A 25,304-nucleotide genomic window follows, 5' to 3' on the forward strand; every position below is an offset into this window, starting at 1 on the left:
ATAACAAATAAAAAAGGTAGCCTACCTACAGGCGCTAATGTCATTCCAAGGTCAAAACTCGAATAGTTCGTTACGAATTTAAATGAAAGTTCTGCATCTATTGTAAAATCTAATATTTTCAAATTTAGATAAAATATTTCAAAATACCTCAAAAATAAATTTTAAAACTTTAAACCTTGTAAATTTTTGGAAGAATTTAAACAGCGAATATAGCTATATTATTTTGCGAATTTTGCCTAGTTAAAAATACTCTTTAGCATTTAATTGTATGTTGAAATTAAAAAATACATATATTTACATAAACTATGTACTATACTGAAAAAAACTTAAAATTTATTTAGTCTTTAATACATTTTTCAACAACAAAAATACTAAAATACACACCATAACATAAAAAGTTTCCAAAATCTCAAGGCTGCAATATAATTTTCAAAACATTCGAAAAATTCAGCATTTAAAAAAAACTAACCCTTTTCCAAAAACAAAAACGCAAAATAAACATACCATGAAATGTAAATGTTTTCGAATTTTTTTTTTTTAAAGTTGCAACAAAAAATACGCGAAATGAATAAACGACTAAATTCAGCAAGGTCTACAATTTCAAGGCTTCACCATAATTAAAAAATAACATCAAAACAAGCAAACAATTTAAATAAAGAATAAACATACCATGAAATGAAGAAAAAAAATATTTAAAACCTCAAGCGAAAAATCAGCCAAAATTCCTCGAATTTCAAAAACTATAAAAGTTTGCAATAGACAACCTAAAAATTTTTAATAGACAGTATTTGTGTTTTCGTATTTAAAAACAGAATTGTGTGCTTGAAAAAGTAAAACTTTATTTAAAAAAAATTTTATTTTAAATAAAAAAGTCCGATTTTTTTTTAGTATGTATCAACATTGCTTTAAAACCATTGCAAGCATTGCACACAAAAAAAACCCTTATCAACGCAAAATAAACTTAACGTAAATAAAATTTGCCAGCGACAATTCCGAGAATTTTCATCTGCAAAAAGTGTAAACATTACATATGTGTATAGATTAAAAAAGTCTAAAAAAATGTTAAGAATATAATAGAAAAAAATTCCACGAGCTGCACCAGCTCGTCGCCATCGCCATAGCTTGAAGGCGGAAGTTGTGCTGACCCTACCTACACTCCACTATTTGTTTAAGCCCGATATTTGCTATGTGCCTTTATCAATTTCTATTATTTTTGTCTTCGTTTCGCATGCCACTTTGTAATTCAAGCTCGGCCGTTGTCGATGTCGCCGCTAACTGCAAATAATTTAATGCCAGCCATTTGCCATTTATGTACTTGCAGTACTCGTATTTATGTTTATGCACATCTGAGACGCGTGAAAAACGTTCAAATAGAAGTGCGAACAACAAAAACGGTAAGAGCAGCAACAAGCGCAATGTTGCTTAGAGATTGTCAATGGAAGCAATGGCAGTAAGTAGCTCCTGTATCTAAGCTTCAGCTGTATCTACGACCATTAACTCGTAAATGGGTTTGTTTACTTGCACCTTTGTGTAGCCTTGGCGTCAGCAAGATGGGAATGAGGAAGAACAAAATATGGTATGGTATAAAGTACCTACAATATTATACTTATTGTTGTTATTATTTCTATTGTTGTTGCTCTCTTATTGTTTCGACTATGTATGTACATACATACCGTCGCTGCTACCCATTACTACTCCACATCAGGGCGTCAGCTGGCGGCAAATAATAAGTAATTCGATATTCATTTTTGTGTTGGCAAATTTGTAGTAGTTGTTCCATGCACACATTCCCTAATAAACGCTCCGCTCCACTTGCCGTCTCCACAGAATCCAAATACATACATAAATAACTAAAACAACAACACATTGCTAGCGTCATATGAAAAAATATGCTCACCCTTCGCCCTTACTGCTCACTTGGCTTTGTTGGATTTTTATGACGCATTCAATATTAGATAAAGTGGTGATGTATGCATACACTTAATGTACACATATGTATGTATGTACATATGTACGTACATATAAGTAAAACCGCAAATAAGTACATATATTTATTTATAAAACTACCACAAAAGGCAATAAAAATTTATGAATTATTGCTTCGGACTTTAGGCTCAAGTGCAGTGGATGACTTCATAAAATTAAGTATTTATGTATATGCACATACAGTGACTCAAACAAGCGTTCACATGGTGATTTATCTTAAATATTCAAAACGAGTTATTACTATAAATCTTATTTATGATCCGAATGTCGAACTCCCGCGAGTTCCAATTGGCCAAATAAGTCTATGTATGTAGGTACATATATTCGATTTCTGTTGACCAATGACAACCACCCCACCCACCCATTTTGAAATTGCCACCAACTGTACTATACAGTTTCAGCGACAGATTCACCATCGAGCTGGATCATTGTTGCCGCCAGGGAGTAAAGAGAAAATATTTCTTCAAATTTATTTCGTTGTTCCATTAACCGTGTTATGAAACGCCACATCATTGGAGAATTTCAAGAACTTCTTCACGAACATAAATGTAAATGTGCCTTCTGAAGATCACCAAGCCACAAAAAATTAATTTTGGACGTGACGAAGTTCGCCGGGTCTGCTAGTTTCTTATACAAATTAGGTTCATGCTACAAGCAAACCCATATATGTACATATGTAAGTATATTAGGGTGGTCCAAAACAAAGTTAAGTCGGAATTTTAATGCTCTCCCCACCTAGGATTGTTCTTTAACGAAAAAATCATACCCTTGTTTTTTATTTTGAAATCAAAAAATATTTAGAAGTCGCTCAAAGCGCTCAAAGTTTTCAATGTATGTACAGAAGAACAAATTTTCGTAGAAAGGGTATAGAATTCTTGAAAATGAGTATGAGGAGGCCTTAAGTTATAATCCACAATTGTTTATTTAACCATTTTCTATTACTAATTTGCTTTCAGCTATTTAATACTACCTTATAAAAATTTGCCTGACAAACACAGGCCTGTCTATTTGGAAAAAAATAATTAAAAATAACCATATAATCAGAAATAATCAAATAATTAAATTTTGGTTAGGCTAAGATGGTTGCTCCCGCTGCGGAATGGGGTTGGACTCTTATAGAGTTGGCATTTGTGAAACCTATAAGCTTGGAATTTTAATGGCTAAGCTATAGAAAAAAAACCTTGAAACATTGAAGTTTGGCAGGAGTTGACTGGCGTTGCCAGAGAGTTCCCCAAGACAGTCTTAGAAGTCCGACTAAATATGTTTGAACCTCAGCGAAGCAAAGACTGTACAGCTTAGCAGAAAGTAGTGAAAAATAGTAGTTGCGTCTAAGTTATCCTAAAAAGCTCATTGACCGACCGCCGGGCGAGCGAAAAAAGCCTTTCGTCTGCGTATCTGCTGGTTTCCGCTTAGCTCTAGCTGAGCTGACATGAAGGCCATCTGTTCAAAAGTAGTCCAAAACTAATCACAGGTATATACTTCAACCACTGCCTATCTCTGTGAGACCGCCTCAAGGGTCCCGTGCGCAGCCAAATAATCCGCCCTACAGTCTACTTGCCTCAACACTCGACTTATTTTAGTCTCTCTCACATTTGCTCTGCACTAAGATTGCTTCATTTCTTTTAAGGCTGACAGCAAGAAGAGTCAGGCCTTTGAGATTTCTTGCCTTGTGCCCGAGGAGACGCAGGATTTAGCTAGTCGAAGGCGGGCAGCTGAACCGGCCTGTTTGAATAAAAATGTGTGTGCCTTTGATTTTTTTTTATGAAGCTGAAGTTCCCAGCCCATCCCCAACAAGTGAAAGGACATGTAAAATAAATTGAAAATAATAACAAAGCTATCACTTTGCGACGAAAATAGCTCAAAAGCAAGCTAAACTCGTCAATCATATTACATACAAACATAACCCCTCCCGGCCAATCCCTTGCAAAAGGTACAGTAGTAGTAGTAGTGAAAATAATACATATTAGATAAACTTAAGCACAAATAAGCTCGCGTATGATAAGCTTATCCCGAATAATAGACCCAAAAATTATGAAAAAATTACGTTAACCCTTTTAACAACATTGGCAGAATTCCAGATTTGGCATGTGTATGTATGCGTATGTGTTCGCACGTAAGTGAAAATTAATTTCAGATTTGCCTGCGTGTGTAGACAAGTAAACGCATCAAGAGCTAGTTAGAGCTGTATTTTATAAAGTTCTGGGGAATTTTCCTACGAATGGTTATTTCACTGTGTGTGACAATAAAACTAATTTGCTAAATGGCACATAAATATGCAAAACATCCATAGTTTGAGCACACATTTCATGGGAAAAAGGACACTCCCTTACATGCTTGAAGTACATAGTGGGCAATAGATATGTGTCTGCCGCCAAAGCAAAGCAATTTGTATTGCTTGTAAGCGACACTATTGCCTTTTGTAGAGATAAAATGAACTGCCCATTCTCATTAAAACGTCTGCTTGACCTGTTCATATCTCCGTCTTATCATCCCCTTTATTGCTCACCAATTCGCATAGAGGCCGCTTGATACCATAAATCATGATGTTAATGGATTTAAATTTAACCATTTGTGAATTGGTTGCAGGTGGTGATTAGTGGGGAGAAGAAGGTAAAAGAAAAAGTTTCCCAGCACCTTTTCTATAATGCGCAGAGTTATGTCTGTATAGTGGGCTATATAAGAGAAGAGTCCCAAATTGTACTAAATTAAGAGATAAACCCAGCGATGAGTTAATAATGAGGGGGATATAATGGTCGAAAATTACTACAAGTGGCAGGTGATTTATGGCCGCGAAGAATAGACTATTTGTTTATAAGAAAATATTTTGTTACGATAAAGAGTTAACTTTTTAGGTGAAAGCTCTTGTATCTGTAAATAAAAATGTCAAAGCTTTCTCAAAAATTAAAGCTTTATAAACTTTTCAGTTGAAAAAGATGTTTCGAAAGAACTTCTGAAAGTTATGTTTCCATTGAAATCGGATTTCTGTACTATTTAAAAAACATGGAATTGGTTTCGTTTGTTAGAAAAGCTTACATTTTGATTGAAAGCTATTCGTGTTATAAAATCTTAAGTTATGCAAATTTCATACTGAAATTGTGATTAAAAGCTCTTCACCTGCTTTATGAAAGCTTAAATCATGGCAATGTGAAATTACAATTTACACATAAACGTCAGAAGAACCTTTTCTTCTTGCTAGCATTTATTATTTATGAAGCTTAAATTGTAATTTGGGTTGTAAGAAAGCCAAAGTTTATAACGAAAGCTCTCCAAACTCTCTGTGTAAGCTTAAATAGTGCAAATTTGAAGCGCTAATTTAAGTTCAGATATGCAATAAGAAGCAACATTTAGTCTCAAAACTTTCATGTACATACTTAAGTATTAAGTTCTTATAAGCTTTTGTTATTGAAATAAGTATGCAAAACAATTCTCTTGGAAGTTAAACTTGTATTAAATTTTATTTCCTTTGTTAAAAAATGAGGAGTGAAAGTTCTTAAAATTTTTGCGACAGCTTAAGCAAATCAAGTTAATGGAAAGATTTTCTTGTCAACATATGTGGCTGAAAGCTTTCATACAAATATAAGTTTCTCCAAGTTTAAATTAGGCAGTAATACTTAAACAGAGCGAAAGTTGAAAGTTTTAATCCCGGCTCGAAATACCTATTTAATGAGAAAAAAGCATGTCAAACGCTTGTTTGTATATAAGATTTTAATTTTATTTGACCCCTTTTATTAAAGCTACAGTAAGTTATACAAACCTGAACTTACAATTTACTGATAGGAAATACTAGAAGAAGCTTCACAAAATCACCAAAATCGTCAAGCTTTTTCTCGAGAATTGGCCAATGAAGCAAAAAATATACAAAAATAAAGCTTGCTTCACCATTCAAAAGCTTGGGAAAATGACTTTAAAATCACTATTTGGTACTAGGAAGAGTGCATGTTAAATGGAAAGCTCTAGAGCCTCAAAGAAAGCCCTTTTTCGCAGCTAAATAAGTAAAATATTCAAGCAAGACTCTGAAAGGTTTGACGCTCCGTCGAGTGATCGTGAAAGCTCCTATTTTTTCTGAAAGTTCAAAAGCTAAGCAGAATGTAAAGGTACTTTTTAAATAACAGAATATCTGAATACCTGAAAGCTTCTTTTAAAGCACAAAAGCGCAGTAAAATGTAAATGCAAGTACATTTTTAAGGATTCCTAGAAAACATTCGGCTTCGCTCACTCATTAACGCTCTTTTGAAAACTATTAAAGCTTTAAAGCTTTTATTAAAGCTCAGAAGATTAATAAACTTAACAAAGTCTATAAAACCTCAGTTAATCTTTTAAAAGAGCTTAAATAGATATTTGAAAACTATACATGTTTCTTAAGCATAAAATTATATTGAAACACATTTTATAAAAATCTACTTAGCAGTACTTTCACGCAAGTACATGACACGTTAATCCCTAAAAATATGCTGCTCTTCTGGCCACAACAATAAAATTGCCTCCTTTATTCTTTTTTGGCATAAGCCGTTAACAATACTGGTAGGTATTTAACATTCTTGTTTGCTTTTTCTCTTCTTCTTATTTTTATTTTATTTTTATTTTTTCGAGGAAAAACCACTCCAACGTCACATATGTGCGTATGTATGTACATCCGTCAACACAATGTCCCTGACATAATACCACATACATTATATCATTTTACATACGATAAATTATTCGATAGGCGGGTACTGAGTGAAAAAAGCACAAACACAAAAACCAAAATTCGACAGCAAATGATAACATGGACCACAAAAGCAGCAAAAAATTGCCATAAAACAATAAAAAAAAATTCCCTTAAAACTTTCTTCATCCAACCAACACAAACCAGCTACTGGCTACTTAAGGCAGCGAAAAAACGAAATTTATTACCTCCCCCTGAAATTTATTTAAAAAAAAATTGATTTCCGAAGGGCTGTGATTACCAGCTAGTCGATATATTTAAAGGAAAAATGTGTGGAAACTGTTGCCAGTGGCCATAAAAGGCGTTATTGCAAATAATGATTAAATGGCATAAACTTTAATTTATTGCTGCCACAGAGTGAAAAACTAAAACGCCAATAAAAAAAGGACCGTCAGTAACAAGCACAAAGTCACAATAAAAGGGAAAATAAATTAATAAAACGCGCGTGAAACTCAACGAAGGCACTCAAACTGTCAATGTCAGGCGAAAAAAACAGTGTTAAACGTAAGAGAAAACTACAGCATTGTGGGATAAAAAACACACAGCCTGAAAATGATATGCAAAGTTGGAGAGCTTTGTTTTTTTTTTGGTAGTAATTTTGTCAACTAAAGTTTGCTCTTGTTATGTGTTTATATTGACCGCCTTTTTTCGATTTTGCTTGGCCTTTTGTGTAAATTTGTTGAAATGGTGAGTTGGAAAAAACGACAAAATGGAGGCTCTTCTAAAGCCCCTTGCAGGAGAAATTTGTAAAAAATAGTTTGCTTTGCGACTTAACTGAGTGCATTTTAAATTTTAAAAATTGTCTGCGTGATAAAAAACAAAAACCTCTCATAGATATTTTAAGTTTTAAATTTTGGAAACTGATCCGTTGAAAATTACTATGAAGGCCTAAAACTCTCGGAAACTATTACGGTGTGCTTAAAACAGTGATGGGCACGCGACTAAACAAAATTTATGGATAGCTTAAAAGTGTCTTGCCCGCGGGCAAGGCGGTGCCCCTCATCAGTTTAAACTAAAAATTCCGTTGGCTAACTTCGTTGCATGTCGAGTCATTTTAAACTTTCGCAATGTATACTGCGGGAGATGCTTTGTAACGCTTTCTATCAATGTTATATAGACCAGTGATGCTCAGAGAGAGCTTTTACTCTGTGCGCGTCCATATAAAATCTACATAGAGCTTTCAAGAGTTCCGCCCGCTGGCGCTGTTTTGGGCATCACTGATATAGACGCACAACACAGAGCAAAAGATCGTTATATGGACGCACACTTAGCAAGAGCTCTCTCTGATCGTCACTAATATAAATATTAACCAAAACACATCCCGGCCTAAAAGCTATTTTAAGCTTGTGATGAAAATTTCAGAGCGCTCTAGCACAGTTTTTATATAAACAGCTAAAAGCTCATATGTATGTATAAAAACTTAAGCTCGAATAAATTTAGATCCTTCAACATCGACATTCGCATTAAACAACTAAATTTGATAATTGAACTTAACTGAAAAGTAATAGTAAAGAAATTTGCACCCAAATTCATAAAAAACAAAACAGATTTCAAATGCTTTATATTTAGGAAATTTTTTCGAAAATGTCACTTTAAAAGACTTTTTAATCCTATTTTATCTAATTTTTTTTTAATAAGGCCTCTAAGTTTTAAGACTTAAATATAACTCCTACAAATAATAGCGGCGAAATAGAACTTATGTAAATTGCAAAATTTTACTTTCCAGAATTTTATAAATAAATAGAGATTTCATAAATAAAATATAGAAATAAATAAATTTAAATATTTTTTTAATCATAACTCTTAAAATGGTGGTTTCTAAAAATGTATCAAAAGTAAAAAAGTCTAAATTTAAGAAAATACGAAAATTGTAGGAAAATTAAATTATTTAACCAATGAATTACATTTTTTTAGAATTATTTCTTTATCCTTAAAATCCCGGTAAAATATAATTTAAATAAAAAAGTAATTTCACTTTTAAAGAATTTTTAAATTCTATATTAATCATAAAAACATTAAAGACTAAAAAATAAAAAAAAAATCTATTTAAAATTTTTAGCAAATCATAATAAAACAATGATGAAGCAGTTATTTTTGGAAAATATGTATGGCAAGATGAAATTTTATGCGAAAGAGAAGCAAGATACAAGAAAGAATAAGAAAACAAATAAATTTTAATTTCTTTCTAAGTGCCATTTCTATTAAAAAAAACAACTTGACGAAACGAAATTTATGTAAATTAAAAGCATACATTTTTTAAATTTTACAATAACGGAGTACAAATATATACGAAGTTTTTATTTAAACTATTATGCTTATAAACATTTTTTTACAAAATTTATAACAAAAATGTGTAAAAAATGTCAACATTTTTAAACATTTTCATTTTTTTGCTCACAATTTTTAAGTTGTTTTTTTTAATCATAATTTTTCCATCCTCATATGTTTAATCCGTAGCGTAATAAAATTTACGTTATATATAAGTTAAAAAATTTTCTTAAATCATAAAAAATAAAAAAAAATATTTAAAAATAAGATTTAAATTTAGAACTTTTGTAAATCGTGACTTTTGTCCGATTAGTTTTCTAAAACCCTACTAAAAATTAAAAACTAAACGATTATTTTAGAAATTATGTTGCAACAAAATTGTATTCAGAAGATAAACAAAACTAAAAAATGACAACAAAATTTGCAAAAACAATTTTTAAACTAGCATGGATTTTTCTACCAAAGAATGTTGCCATGTATTGCCCTCTTCGCACAAACAGCAAGAGGGGGAAAATGAGAAGCCAAGATTTTTTCTACAAAATAAAACGCGATATAAAATTTGAACTTTTTATAATTTTGAATTCCCGATTTGTTACAAACCTACTAAAACTAAATTTTTATTAATTAAATCATTTTACTCTTTAGTATTTTTGATGTTTCAATGAATCATAAAAAATAAAAAAGACTACAAGATAATTTAAAATTTTTTCTTTAAATTTTTTTTAAATCATAATTTTTAAATCTTGTTTTTCTAAAAGTTTACTTACGTAAAAAAAAAATTATTGAAAAAATTTTTTCAATTTTCATTAGAACAAAATTTGTAGAAATAGACACATAATTTTTTCAACTCATTTTCATACATACATTTTCTTTTTTATAATTTTTCTTATCATATTTTCAAAGTCCTTGAGAAATTATATTTATTTGAATAAAAAAAAATCGTTTCAAGATATTTTAATAGATTCTTGTATCATAAAAATAAAAAAGGAAAAAAACTAAGTTTTAATTTTTTATTTTAATTGCTTGTAAAATGTTCCTTCTAATTACGTTCAAAAAATTAAGAATTTGTATTCCTTTTTTCCTACATTAAATTTTTATATAGAAGAGCAACAAAATTTAAAATACAACCAGGAGATTTAAAAACTTAAAAACACCCTCGCTCTGGTACCCCCAACTCTTCGCGCTTTTATAATATTCGTACCTTAGGCCAGAGCTCTCAAGCTAGTACACCATCCACGTTCATGAAGAGAAAAAGGCCACCACCGCCCCCAGCCGTAAGCTAATTATGTATGTAAATAAGACGCCAAAAGGAAACGCACTTACCGCTACAAGTAAATATAGAGAGGGGAGAGAGGAGAAAGAAAGAAGTGCACTTTGTCGCCTATCTAGGCAATCTGGCATTTTTCTGAGATTCATCATCTAGCGCCACTTTTTTGGCACAATTTTCATTCGAATGCAATTTGGCTGACATGCATACATACAAATGTACATATTTTTCTTTGGAATTTCTTGAATATTTTGCTTAATGATTTTAATTTTTAATATACATATTTTGGTTTTTCTTTTTTATTCTCAACAAATTTCAAACATTGATCTTCCACTTTACTTTGCGCTCTGCTTGTTACATTTCATTTAATGCTATCTCGCTTGGCCGTCTGCTGTCAGTTACATTTTCGTTGTTGTCTATCAGCGTGGCATTTAGCATGCTTGCACAACATCACAAAACAGCACAAAATATGCAAAAAAAGCCTGTGGAAAAAAAAACAAAAACCGTTAATAAATAACAACCAAATGGAAAACAATTTACAGCCAAACGTCACCATTCAACAAATGTCAGAGCGCAGTCATCAAAGCGGTAAAGCGACGCGCTGACAGTTGCGCTCATATTGAAAGCGTTGCAGTACTATGAGTATAAAAAAGTCTTGTAAGGTACTCATTCGGCAAATCATTGAGTCACCGGCGCTCGCACAGACTCACGCGCTCACGTCCTCACCCACTTGTATGCTTTGTTTAAATTTGCCGTTAGTATGCTTGAGGCGATCAGCATTGTTATTTTTTCCTTTACATTGTATTTAGTTGACAGTTGTTGTGTTTTATAGTTTTCCTTACTTTTTTTTGTTAACGTTCTAATAGACACTGTGTCCATAAAAGCAACGTGTAAATAAACGAAGTTTGCTGAAGCAAAGAACTGTTGGAAGTGGAATTAAAAATTTATTTTGAGCGATGCCTTGACTGCTACTACAGCTGAGGAATGAATACTGTCCTGGATATGTCCAAGATTTTCAAACTGATGCCTCTCTTTTCTCTGTACTAAGGCTACTAAGTTTCGTATGTATGTATAACACTTTCAATAACAGTTTTTCTGATATTTTTCTTAGCGAAAAAATATAAAATTTATAAAGGCCAATTTTTGTATAACAGTTTTTTTTTCAAAAAATTGTTCAGTTGAAATACGTTTCGACGAACACGAATGCGAAAAAGATGCCTGAAATCATTCACTGATATGCTTCATATTGCATTTACCGACTTGCATAATATTTTGTATAACAGTTTGTTTCAGTTAATCTACGAATTATTCGTTTCGACGAACACGGAAGTTAAACAAATGCCTTACATTTTATGACTAGTATAACATTTTGTGTAGCAATTTGAGATTTGTTGCTCTAACTGTGGCCTTTTTCTACTGAAAACCGCTATAAAGCCCAAAAACTAAGCGTATATGCATTAAATTTCCATTCTAAGGATGTGTATAACAGTATCTTCAAATAATATGTTGCTTTTCACCTTTATAAAAAAGAATGTAGCAACCACAGCTTCACAGATACTTAAAAAATTCTATTTATAAGTGTTTTATTCCATATCACGATGTGTATAACAGTGTTTATAAGAGCTATTTCGATTAAGCTGCCTTTTTCACGTTTGAAAGAATCACAGCAAACACAAAAGATGCACAGATGCATGCATTTTCATTCATTTCCTATAACAGTTTTACAGTTTGTGTAGCAGTTTTTTTCTTTCCCATTTTTCGACTCATTTAATCCTATGGGCAACGGAAGATGCATAAATGCAGTAAAATTTCACTTATATTCTGTGTATAAGAGTTGTATAACAGTTTTTTAGATTAGCTTATTTCTTTTTGTTACTTATAATTAGCATGATAGATGCATAATTGACTAAAGCTTTCACTTAAACGATATGTATAACAGATTTTACAGCAGTTTCTACGTTCAATCTGTTGCTCTTGGTTCTGTTAAACTTAAGATATTGTCTTTTGGGGTGTATATAACAGTTTTTATAAGAATTTCCTCGATTAATTTGTAGTTACTTGCTTCCTCCAAAGGTTTTTAATGAAAACATAAAAATCATGAATTCAAGAATCCTCATCTTCAATCTATGGTATGATATTAAAGCGAGTCTTTACAAAAGTTTTTATACAAAAATTTGCTCGCTTTTAATTTTTTTGCTTATTAGAAACTCGTAAAGATGCATAAATGCCCAAAACTTTCACTTATATGATAAGTATAACAGTTTCTATAAATTTCGAAATTTTGAAAGATGCTAGAATGCATGGGCATTTTAAATGTTCCTAAATTCATAAGGTATCTAGTTATATAATCAGTATAACAGTTTGTATAACAGTTCCTTCGGCTAATCTCGCTTCTTAAAAACTAATATCGACCATTTTAAATGCATAAATGACAAAAACTTTCCACCCAAAGAGTTACATTCTACGTCATAACGTAGTATAACAGTTTTTCTGCGGTCTTTTAATTCTACCAGAGGCATTATGATCACTAAAGTTCCACAAAAGCCAGAAACTTTCCCATTTTATTATTTGTATGACAGATTGTATAACAGTTTTTTTCGCGAAATATATGTGTGCATATCATTAATTATAATTATATATTGAGGTCATTGCAGCCTAAAAAACTTTGCGCATAGCAACCAGAAATTGGTAGCTTGTATAACAGTTTTCACATTTTACTAGTAAAAAAAACAATCTTACCTCTTTTTCTGCTCGCTGAAAGTCACGTTGCTGTCAGCAACACTGCTGCTGGTCTGCTTTGCTTGTTTTAAAATTTGTTTTTATTATTTTTGTTTTCACTACTCTACTCTACAATGGCGCCACTTTTTCTACACACCTTTTCGTTTATTATCCAACTCACCTTTTTTGCACTACTTTTTCACAATTTTTTTTTTTACTGCTAATCTCTCGTCTTTTGCATGCTACTTAATTGCTTTAAAATTAATATTATATCGTTGTTGCTGTTTTTGTTGTTGTCGTCGTCGTCATCAGCTGTCGGTTTAGCCGCTGGCGCTGGTGCTGTTGAGGCGCGCTGCTGCACATTAGCAATTAACCAACAACAAACAAGACGTTTAACCGGCGCTTATGAGCTGCATACAGAACCACACACACAAAATGCTATTAAATAGTCAGTCGTCTGTCTGTCGGTCAATTTTCACTTTTCAATCAAAATATTTGCAGAATTTTTTTTCTTTTTTCTGCTGTTTATTTTACGCTGATTTTGCGTAAAATATATTTCCACGCAATTTTTGCTGTTCGGACAAAATTTTCTTTTGCGCGAATTTGCTAACACAGCGATGTAGTTAATGGTGTGATACAAAACTGACAGTTTAAGGATTTTTTTTATTGATCTAGTATTTATTATTTTTTTTTTTGTTACTTTAGTGCAACTTTTGCCATTCTAATTTTTTCCAAACTTCACGTTTCCACTACTTTTGCTTTTCAATGGTTTTACTTGGTGGGATTTATTTCTTTTTTTCTTATCAGCAACTTTTTATTGCTCACTCTTTTACGTCGCTACTCAAATTTTTTCACTTACTTTTGGGTCGGTCTCGATTACGCTGCCGAAGTGTGTTGAAAAGCTGCAAATATTATGTTAAAATTTATTAGTCACAGCAATAACATTTAAAATCTTGTTTTACATAAATTGAAAGTTAAAAAATTATGTGAAGTATATAGACTCCGCCACGCTATATTTAATGCTTGATAAAGTTTCCGTATTCGATGACGAAAAGCTGACTGATTGGCGACCGCAGAAATTTCAACAAGTCAGAGGTGTAGTCGCACACAGTTTCAGTGGGGAATTTTTTTCTAAATTTTTTCGAAAATGGAAACTAGGAAACATTTCAGGAAGATTTACTCAGCTTCATCACAATTTTATTTAACAGTTGGTTAGAGTCTGTACTTTTTAGTCAAAAATCAAATTCTTATATACATCGCTTTAAGTAGAAAGCGACTTCAAAGATAATTCCCTTATACGAGGGGCTGTAGTAAAATGAAGTAATAATCCGTTAACTCCCACCAAAATGGGTCTGTTTGAGTTTATTTTTGAAAAAGCAAAAGCTCAACTGAATTTAAAAAATTTAATAAGCCTCAATTTGTACATTAATTATATCCGACGCAAACCTTAATATAATTGTGACTTTTCATGCAAAAAAAAAAACAAAGAGGTCAAAGGAGTATAAAAGTTTGTAAGACAGTATAACAGTTTATTGATGAAAGTTTTGCGTGTACACTTTACTATTCCAAGGTTTTTCTGTCGAAAAGTGTATTTAATAACTAATAAAATCAACGCAACACTAAAAATCTGTATTTAATTACACGTACAATTTTTCCGGTAGCTTGCAAGTTCAAATAATAGTATAACAGTTAACTTTTTTGGTTTTAGCAAATATTCATAATTAGAATATTACCTTAAAAATGTAACACTTATTACTTTCGCTTTCATAAAGCTTTGTTTAGCAATCCAAAAGCTTAGTATTCCACAATAGGATCGTAAAAAAAATTATTTATTTTTCAAAATAATTTTTCATGGCTAAACATTTTTGTCATTTGTGCTTATAGCAAAGCTGCTTATTAGGAAATACGACACTGTACGGCTTCCAAATGTAGATTTAAGTGTGATAAAAGAATTTAAAAGAAATATTAATAACACATTTTTGTGAAAAATTCTAGTTTATGAAATTTTTTATTTTTTTATTTTTGAAAACTTCCGTAAAAATATATAAAAATTTATCCTGAAATATGTATGTAAAAAAATTCAAAGATAAAACATTATATCTGGTAGATTATCGTTAAAAAACTATTTCTGATAGATTTTCTCGAAGAAACACTACATACAAAAAATGTTTCTCTTAAATTTTAGTGCCAAATAATTATAAAAAATTTTTATGAAAAATTTTTCTAAAACCTTATGAAAACGATTTCTAAGGTTTTTTCGAAGATAAAAATACGTAAGAAAATTTTTTAAAATTATTTTTACATAAAACATGAAATTGTTTTCAAAAGATTTTTGTGTTAAAAAACGCAAAATTATTTCATTTAATTTGATTTAAGTGAAAAAAATTATAAAAATCTATTTCTGGTAGACTTTTGTGGAAGCAATAAAAAAGATATTTCGGATAAACTTATGTAAAAATATAAAACATATTTCTGACAGGTTTTTATGAAAAATTAATAAAAATTGTTTCATTAATTTTCTTTTTATGACAAAAAAAAAGACTTTTGTGGAAGCAATAAAAAAGATATTTCAGATAAACTTATGTAAAAATATAAAACATATTTCTGACAGGTTTTTATGAAAAATTAATAAAAATTACAGAACGAAAAATGACACTGAAGATGGCACAACGCCGAAACCGGTTTGTCTGCAAACCAAACTTGACAAGGGATGACGGAAATTCGTTCCAAAATAAATCATCTTACCACCCTGTCGGAAAAATCAACCAACACCAACACAAAAATTGTTTCATTAATTTTCTTTTTATGACAAAAAAATGCATAAAATTATTTCTGATACTTTCGTCAAAATTAAAAAAAAAACTATTTCGGGTAGATTTCGGTAAAAAATATTTGTAAACGCCTTTTGTGAAATAAATAAAAAAGAGTTATTTCTGATGAATATATATATGAAAATATATAAGTTTATTAAAGAAATGCATATCTTAAAAAAAAACTCAAAATTATTTCAGATAGACTCCTGTGAAAATATATGTATAAAAATATACCTTTGTTAAGATCGCGATAGGGGTATTCATAAAACGTGATAAACTGCCGATAAAGGTGTCAACGTGACTACGTGATTCCATACATAATTTTTTCACATTTATCAGTGACGTTAGTTAAAACTCTGATAGGTTTTTGTTACAAAAAATAATATTCTGATCGATTTTTTAAAAGTTTTTATAACGCGTGTATAATTTTCTAGCAAGCAATATTTTTTATTTTATTTTTTATTATTCTTTAAGTTCATTTACCTCAGTCTGCTTGGTATCTGCATATGTATGCTTACTTTTTTACCATACTTCCTAATAAGCACACCCAAAGTTACATAGTCGTAAATCCATAAATACGAATGTTTGCCCTTACAAAAAATGTTTACCGTTTCATAAGGGTTTCCCGCTTGAACGAAAAAATCAACACATCTACCGCGACGATGTGACGCCTCTCCCTCACCCTCCGAAGTTTTCAACAACTCAACGCCCCTGCACGAGTATGTATATACATATTTTATAACAGTCACTTAGTGAACATAATTGTTTAGCTTGATGTTGCTCTTGTTGCTGTAATTTTTATTGTTTAAGCTGTTTTTTTTTTAAATTTACTTGTTTTATTATCTAGGTTCTAGACTACGCCAGCAACGCCGCTATGCGCTTCGCCAGCGCTAACGTCTTTGAAGTTGGTGATTACATACATAGGCATGTGTACATATGTACATATGTATGTATGTATTTACATGTATGTAGATATATTGTTGTAGTGCTTGTGTGTATACAATTTTTAGTGCTCGCAAATAAATTAGCTTGCAATTTCGTTTTTGCCCGCAAATTAAAATTGCCAACACCAACAAATAAAATTATTTACTTGTTTCAATATGCCGCCTAAACACATTTTTTTCGTAGTACCGATTGTTGTTTCCATTATTGATATTGTTGTTCTACTTAATCTTATTACATATGTATGTATATTAGGGCGGGTCGATTTGTAGCGGCCCAAAAAAAACAACAGAGGCACATCGCGATTATGATTATTTGGGTCATTTCATGCTGTCGCACATGTCATTTGTCATTCAATATGTCGATAAACAGTATTGCCAACATAATATTAAAAAAAAAATACGTTATACGTGTTTAAAACTTGAAATATTAGAAATTGGATGTTTTTTTTTTTCATTTACATTTCATATGTTTTTATCTTTTAAGTTGAATTTTTGAATAAAAAAATATATACTAAATAAGAAAAACAAAAAAACGAATTTTGTGTTCTAAATTGAATAAAATCAATATAAGTTGTGCATGAATTCTCCTCCCTTCCCCCTTAATTTTCAACGCTGAACATTTTAGGCTATTTAAAAATTGAAATTGCATTATGAGAAAGTCAAATTTTGTGGATTTTCGCAACCACGTTGTCGATTTTCGCAAAAAAAGGCGTTAACATCAAAAAAAGTACGGAAGCGCCCTCTGGCGGCCTTCAAAAAAAATAAAAAATTAATGCCAGAAATGGATTCCTCGACCTCAAAAACCCCCAGATACACATTTTGACCCGCCCTAATATGTATGTATGTATGTACATTAGACCGTAACACCGTATCATTGTATATGTATGTATGTGCATTAGGGTGGTCCAAAACAGCTAAGTCGGAATAGTAATGCTCTCACCCCCTAGGATTGTTCTATATCAAAAAAAATACACCCCCATTTTTTAACCGACTTCCAAAAAAGGAGGAGGTTATCAGTTCGTCGGAATATCTTTTCTTTTTTGTTTTTTATGTAGTTACCGCATAACTTTGGACAACGTCAACCGATAATTCTTTTTGCATCAGAAAGGTAGTGTCTCAGAGGTGGTCCCATGCTAATCCGGTTTAGATCCGGTCATTGGCTCATGAGATATAGATATATATATATATTGTTTATTTTGAAATCAAAAAATATTTAGAGGCCGCTCAAAGCGCTCAAAGTTTTCCATTTATTTTTATATGGGAAAAAACAAACTTTTCGTAGAAATGGTATAGAATTCTTGAAAATCAATATTTTTCGATCGGAAAACTCTGGTTATCTTCCGGAGACTTTCAATAATAATACCCAATTATTTATTTAACCATTTTTTAATACTAACCATTTTTATTGGTCCCCCATTGAACTTTTCAGGGTTTTTGTGGGTTCTTGGCGGACCTATAAATTATAGTTGCGATGAAAAAATGGTTTAATAAACTAATGAGTATTATTGTTGGGAACCCGCTGCAGAGAAACAGAGTTCCCCGAGAAAAAAATATTGATTTTTAAGAATTCTGTACCATTTCTACGAAAAGTTATTTTTTCCCTATACAAAATACATGGAAAACTTTTTGGAAATATTTGAGCGACCTCTAGATATTTTTGATTTTAAAATAAAAAATAGTGGTATATTTTTTTCGGTATAGATCAATCCTAGGCGGTGAGAGCATAAAAATTCCGACTTTACTTTACGTGTATTTTGGACCACCCTAATATATTATTTGCTGCCGCCTGCATTTTGTTTATTGTTATTGGTCTAAATGTTATCTTTGTTAGGGTACACACTCCTATACATATTTACTCTGAGCAATAAATTTGCGGAGGTACTGCAGAGACGGAGAAGTTTTTAATTCGATTACTCAATAGCATAAGGGCCAATCCATTGTGACTGGTGGGAAATTTGACTCCAGAATGTGATGAACTGTGAAGTACATATACCTATTTAAAATAAAAATACCAGGAAATTCTTTGAGTTCATTGAAAATTTCGAGCCCTAACCGCCAAAAAAATTTAAGCGACATTTTTTCAAAATTTTCTTTTTGATGCAGAAATGTTCCTAGAGCATCTAAACAAGATTTACAGCATTTTTTATTTTAATTTTTTTTCAACAGATGAATAAAATGTAGTAATTTTGCTATAGGTTAGCACTGAAATATGGATAATAATGGAAATTTAAAATTTATGTCGGCTTCCTATTTTACATGGAATTACCCATAAGCAATTTTCGAATTAATATGTGTTTTTTTTTGTTTCGAAAGTAAGCAAACATTTTTTATAACTTTATTTTTTATCTATTTTGTTCTTTTTTCAATATTTAAAATAATTTTTTAGCCATTTAATTTGCACAGCTTTCTAATTTTGTAATTATTTGAGCTATTTTATTTTACAAAATTTTCCAATCGTTTTTATTTTAAATTTTTGTCAATCACATTTAACTTCTTATTTTATTGTTTAACAATTTTTAACTTACTATGTTTTTATTTATTTATTTTTTATTCCGTTCTGACTTTGCTAATTATTTTTGGTTTATTATTTTTGTAATTTGAAAAGTTTTTGTTATTTTTGGTCTTTTGTGTATTGTTGTAGTTTATCACAAATATTTTTCATTAAAAACGCCCTGAAACTCAATTTGAATTTATTTTGAAATGTTAACCAAAAGTGAAATCAATTTTGTTATAATTTAAAATTTTATTTATAACATTTTAACTTTTAATTTCGATATATTTTTTTTATTTCAAAATTTTGTGCAATCAAATTAAGTTTTTAATTTTCTGTTTTAAGTACTATTTCTTTTAAAGTTAATGAAAAATTGTATGTAATAAAATTTGATTCCTTATATTATCTGTCTTGTAACTTTTATTTCCAACTCTTTTCGATTTATTTTTAATTTTTTTATTTTTTTTTTATTTTTTTTTTTATTTAAATGAAATGAAATAAATTAAATTAATTGCATTTATTTATTAAATTTTTTTTAGTTTTACATTTTTTTGATATTTTATATATTTTTTTTAATACTTTGGGTTTTTTTAATATCCCCTCTTACATAAAATTACCTTCTAACCAAAGTAGCGTAAGTACACCCCACTGCTGCAAATGAGAGCGAAAGTTGCTTAAGCGCAAAGAAAACAAAAAAAAATTACATATCTACATTGCAGCAATCAGCCAAAACCAAACAACGATAGAATCTTTGGCGTCTGTTTCTCATACTCAAAAAGCAAAATAAAAACCAAGCAAACCTAAGAATTTATAAACACAAGTAAAAATTAAATATGTACGTACATACATACATATATAAATAAATAACACGAAGTACAAGCAATTCATGTATGTATGTACATATATACATGCAAGTGCATAAGCAATTTGCTAGCAATCACTCACAACCCCCCACAACACACTCGCCCGCACCACAGATTCAGATAATCCTCGCGCGCGAAAAAAACACACAGCACTCAATGCATAATTTACGCTACCTCGCACACTCTCCGCCGCTATATGGCATACTGTTAGCACTGCAACGCCTACCTACCACTCTCCCACCTGCAGTCTGCAGCTTTTTCAACCATTTTCACTGTTTGGCGCATTCGAATCGACTCGAATTGCCTTGCTATGTAGCAGCTATCAATCAATTTGACTTAGCGTGTTGCTCCAAATTTTTATACACGCCTCGCCACCACAAACCTCTCTTTCGTGTCTTTGCTCTATGCATTTCTTCATAAATCTACTCGCGCAATCTCTTTCTCAGTGTCCGTTTCACAATTCCTCCTCTTTTTTCTCGCCGCTACCGCTGATCTGGTTCTCTCTGTACCGACAAAATTTAAAACAAAAAAAAAAATTAAAATTGAAAAGTGGTAAAAAGCTTAAAATAAAAATTGAAAACGGCGCGCTAAATTGTTTATCGTCTGTGCGGTGTAGAAAAAAGTAAATGAACAAACAAAAAAAAAAAACGCGCAACGATCACCACTTGCGACAGACGCTGCGCTGCAGTGAGTGACTAGCTACTCGCATTTCGCGTTCAATGATCGTTAAAATAATGCAATAAAATGCAAACGTTTTGGCTATTTATCATTCAGCGGCAGACGGATATCGATCGACGGCGACCATTTGCGATTTGCTTAGAGATCGCCGCGCTGTCAGCACTTTTTTGGGGGAGTTTAGTGATCTCCGAAAGAATGGCAGAATAAATTCATGATAATTAAGTCATACTCGCGCCACGTACTACATAAATATATACAATCTTTGATGTACAGAAGAATAAATATTTGTTTACGGAATATTTTGTCTTATGCAAATGAGTTTAAATCAGAATCATTTTCCATGAGTTGAGATAAAATTCAAAGTATGTAGATAAAGGAAGTGGGATCACTGATCATGGTAAGCACTCGCGCGTGGGCTTATCGATCGGTTGAGTTTCTAAATGGTATAGGAATTTTTAGGCAGAAAAGAGATAACTTAATTCGGTGTAGTAATTTATTTATGTATATGTAGTAATGTAGTAATGAAAAATTAGATCATTCTTTTTTTAATAGGAACACAAATTGTTTGATATGCCAAGTAGAAGTACTACACTGTGATAGAAAAGGAGGTCCTTGCTTGTCCATGAACATAGGTAGACTGTTGTTTAAAACAACAATGCTTAGATAACTTCTGGGACTTCTGGGTTAAAAGGTCTTCAGAAAATATCAAGTCATTGCTGGCGAATTGGAATCCTCAATTACTTGCATGTATGTACCCAAAATCTTCAATCGTAATATTTCCAAACACTTCTGGAATTGGAAGTGTACCAACGTTGTATTACTCAGTGCCCGCAAACTTCCACGTTAATATCAGCAGTGGCTGTTTCATGGCCTCAGGTAATTTTTGCTGTGATTCTCAGTACGTGTGAAGCGCTTCTTTACTCAAAATGATATGGTCTGGCCACCCCTGCTCTAGATCGTCGAAATGGTATCCCATCAACCTAGAAATAAATCTTTTATTTTTAAGAAGCGATTTGACAGCGAGTGAATATTCAACAGTAAAAAATTGTTTGATAATTTTTTTCTTTTATTCTTAAAAAAAGTTGCTAATTCTACCAGTATAACTACGGTGACCATCCGTCCTTTATTTCAAAGGACAGTCCTGTCCTTTATAATTTTTTCAAAATAAATAAAGGACGCCTTTTGTTCTTTATTTCTTAAACTGTCCTTTAAATCAGCTCTGCATTTTTCAGAGGTAAATTTTTAAACTCAGAATATGAAAAATAAAAATGTGCCTTATAAAACATAATGAAAACCATCGCCAGTTCGTTTCGCACTGCACTTAAGGGTTTTTATTTAATAGGTAATCTTTGCATAATCTATAGAGTACAGGGAAAGTTATGCCCAGGATCGTGTTGCACGCTGAGTTTCCAGTTCCACTGAAAGAGAACAATAAACCGCCTGCTGCACAGTGGTTTAAGACTGGCATTTAGTGTTCGTAATTCACTGGAGCCTTCATTTTTTCGCTTAATTTGATCTTTTTTTTTATGAAAGCTTATGTATATTTGCAAGAGACCAGTTGAGCCTAATTTGTAAAGTTTTATTTGATTATATTAAATTTTGTTGTACAAAATGCAGAAAAAGTGGAAATTTTGAAGAAAACAATTGTTTGGTTCCCCAAAATGAAAAAATTACAAAAAAAAAAAAAATTTTAAATGTTATAAAAAAATGTTCACCAAAATAATTTTTTTTTTGGTTTCTAGTAAAAATTGGTTGAAAAATGAAGACTACGGTGAATTATGTACATTAAATTCCAATTTTGAACCACTGTGTGCTGGCTTCGGAGTGCACTATGAATTATGGTAAACGCATTTTGGCAGCAAAGGATGGCGAAGTCCTTGAAAAGGACTTTGGCTTCATTTTTCGGAATCGGTTAATTAACTGGTAAATATTTGTTTTAAATTACGATATGGGTAAGGTACTTTTATCATACAAATTGTATGTACGTATTCCCAAATCAATTTGTCCTTATTTTACGTTAGTTAATATGGTCACCGTAAGTATAACAGAATCGAACTCAAACTAATTTCAACTAAAATTTGGAATGCCCAAAGGTAGTGAAAATGCTTATGGCGCAATTTTTATAACAATTGTACGCACAAACATCCAAAAGCAGGCTCTCATATTACTTTAAACAGAGATTTTTATACAAAATGTATGGAAAATTATTTATTTTTGTTAGAAATCATTAAACATAAAAGTATAACATTTTGTTTAAAATTTTGTATAACAGATTTAAAATGGCGTTATTCAACATATTAAATCAAATGCCAATACATTTAATGATAATTTTAGGTAAAAATTAGTTAAACCTATTAGTATAACACTTTGTATAACAGTTTGATTTAAAAGAGCGTTAATCAACATGTTAAATTCGTATGCCAATACATAGAGCAACAAATGGAATGGCAGAAGGATTTTGGAAATTTTTAGTTTTGTATAACAGTTGAAGTAGGGTTTAAAGAACCGAAAAAGTGATCGCGGTGAAGAAATTTAATTTTTATTTATTTTTTTTTTATCTTAGCTAAAAATTTATTAAAATAATTACTATAACACTTTGTATAACAGTTTAAAACTACTAACGGATATATAAAAGTAAAATATGTGATGGCAAGAAGCTTTTAATATGTTTGATAATAATAGAATTTCGCTATATCTTCGAGTATCTTCAAAATATTATTGTAAAATACTAAAAATAAGCTGAGATATGACAATTTTTTATAACAGTTTAAATGGACTAAATATTTCTATCATTTTTTTTCTTTAGCACGATAAAAATATTTGTAGCTTTTTGTATAACAGTTTTGTCATACTCTAAGGCAGTCTGCGCGCATCAAGTTTAATAAAGCAATTATAAAAGTGTATACAGTTTTTTGAATAATTAAGAATTTTAGTAAAATAAGGCTATCGAATGTTATAAAAGTATATAACAGTTTCGTATAACACTTTATAATACATTTTATGCAGCAAGCGGAAGAATTTCTGGAAAAATTGCTTATTTTATGTTATAACAATGTATAACAGTTTGTATGAAGCTATTTAAAACACTTAATAAGAGTTGCATACATTTTTACGACAGAATTTCTGACGCAAAAATGTTGGCTACTTTTAAAAACGTGTATAATAGTTTGTATAGCGCTTTCTATAACACTTTATAACAGTTTTTTCATGCGTGAGAGCGAATCCTGTATAAAAAACGTGTGTTTTCTTATAAAAGTATAACAGTTTGTAATAAGGTGTACAACAGTTTTAACACAGCGTATAACACTTTTGCTATATTTTGCGCTGAAATTCCAAATGTAAAACTGCATGTTTACCATTTCCCGAGTGCTTAAAACTCATCCCAATGCATCTAATTTGTAAACTATTGTATCTAACACTTTAGTTTATATTATTTTGTACACACATACGAGGGCAGGCTGAAAAGTTTTGAGCCTAAGGTATTAAAATAGCTGCTAGAAGTGTATACAAATTTTATTTTCCATAATCTCCATCTACTTCAATGCAGTTCTTACATTCATCATAAAGAGCTTTAAGTTCACTGAAAAAAAATTCGCCGTTTTTGTCTTCGCAATGCTGCTCTACTGGCGTCTTCATTTCTTTTTCACACCTCATCCTCGGAGGTTTCTCTTCAAATTGGGGAATAGCCAGCTCATCTCTTCAAATATTTCCTTGAAAGCATAACGATGTTAATGACATAAAATTCGGTATTTATACTACCCAGAATATTAGTAATTAGTGACATGCAGGACAAGACATCGGTGACACTTACAGGGAAATTTTGTTACAAAAACTTGTCACCACTTCTTGAAACCGCAATTTTAGGTACCTTTGGTAACGTTTTAATTTATTCAGCAATTCAGCTATGAAGTTTTGTAGAAATTCTGGTGTTGCACACATCACAGGGCAATATTCTGTTACCTACTTATGAGATGGTTAAAAATGTACCGGATACAAAAGAAATGGTTTTAAAAATTGGCAGGAACTTTATTTACCGGTTACAAAATTTGAGTTACCAGCGCAGAATAGTCCTTTTAGCGGTGTCACCTACTAATTTTTGTTGCGCCTAGTATGCGACAAAATTACTTAGGCTGAAAACTTTGAAGCCTCCCCTCGTACATATGTACATGTGTACAAATCCTTTCCTTATTTTTTTCCTGCACTTCCTCATAAAATTCAGCCGTCTGGAAATTACAATTGTTCGCCGACTGGAACGTCAATAAATTATACCCTATTGAAAATACATTCGGTTCAGCATGTGTCACTATTTTTCTAAAATTTCCACCTTCCTGCTGTTCCACCCGCAAAGTAGCTTGTGTAAATTTTGTATATGTACATATTGCCTTAACCAAACGATCCATGTAGTGAATAGCAATTCACTACACAAATATTTATTTATTCACCCATTAGAATAAAATTTTGTAAATATTGTTTTTTGACTGTCTGCACATTTTCACGACTGCAACGAAATGCTTCAAAAAATTTTATTGCATTGCAAATATTTTTATTTGCTCGATTTTTTTTTGCTGCGC

General features: G+C 31.2%; 2 protein-coding genes across 3 annotated transcripts in view; both read right to left on the bottom strand.

Moving 5' to 3' along the window:
• The window catches only part of norpA (no receptor potential A), a 196,884-nt gene that overhangs the window by 149,406 nt on the left and 22,174 nt on the right, over positions 1-25,304 (bottom strand). The window contains exon 1 of one of the 2 annotated variants that reach the window (XM_017614528.1): positions 12,966-13,259. The exons of the other annotated variant lie outside the window; for it this stretch is intronic. The gene's annotated coding sequence lies outside the window, so the exon portion shown is untranslated. Of the gene's footprint in view, positions 1-12,965; positions 13,260-25,304 lie in introns of those variants that run through there. 2 annotated transcript variants of the gene reach the window in all.
• Positions 13,440-25,304, bottom strand: part of mRpL33 (mitochondrial ribosomal protein L33) — a 34,564-nt gene continuing 22,699 nt past the window's right edge. Inside the window, exon 4 of the transcript XR_001847370.1 lies at positions 13,440-13,846. The gene's annotated coding sequence lies outside the window, so the exon portion shown is untranslated. The remainder of the gene's footprint in view (positions 13,847-25,304) is intronic.

Source organism: Rhagoletis zephyria, unplaced genomic scaffold (assembly GCF_001687245.7).
Source record: "Rhagoletis zephyria isolate East Lansing unplaced genomic scaffold, Rhagoletis_zephyria_1.1 Rzeph_scaffold_00019, whole genome shotgun sequence".
NCBI classification, from domain to species: Eukaryota; Metazoa; Arthropoda; class Insecta; order Diptera; family Tephritidae; genus Rhagoletis; species Rhagoletis zephyria.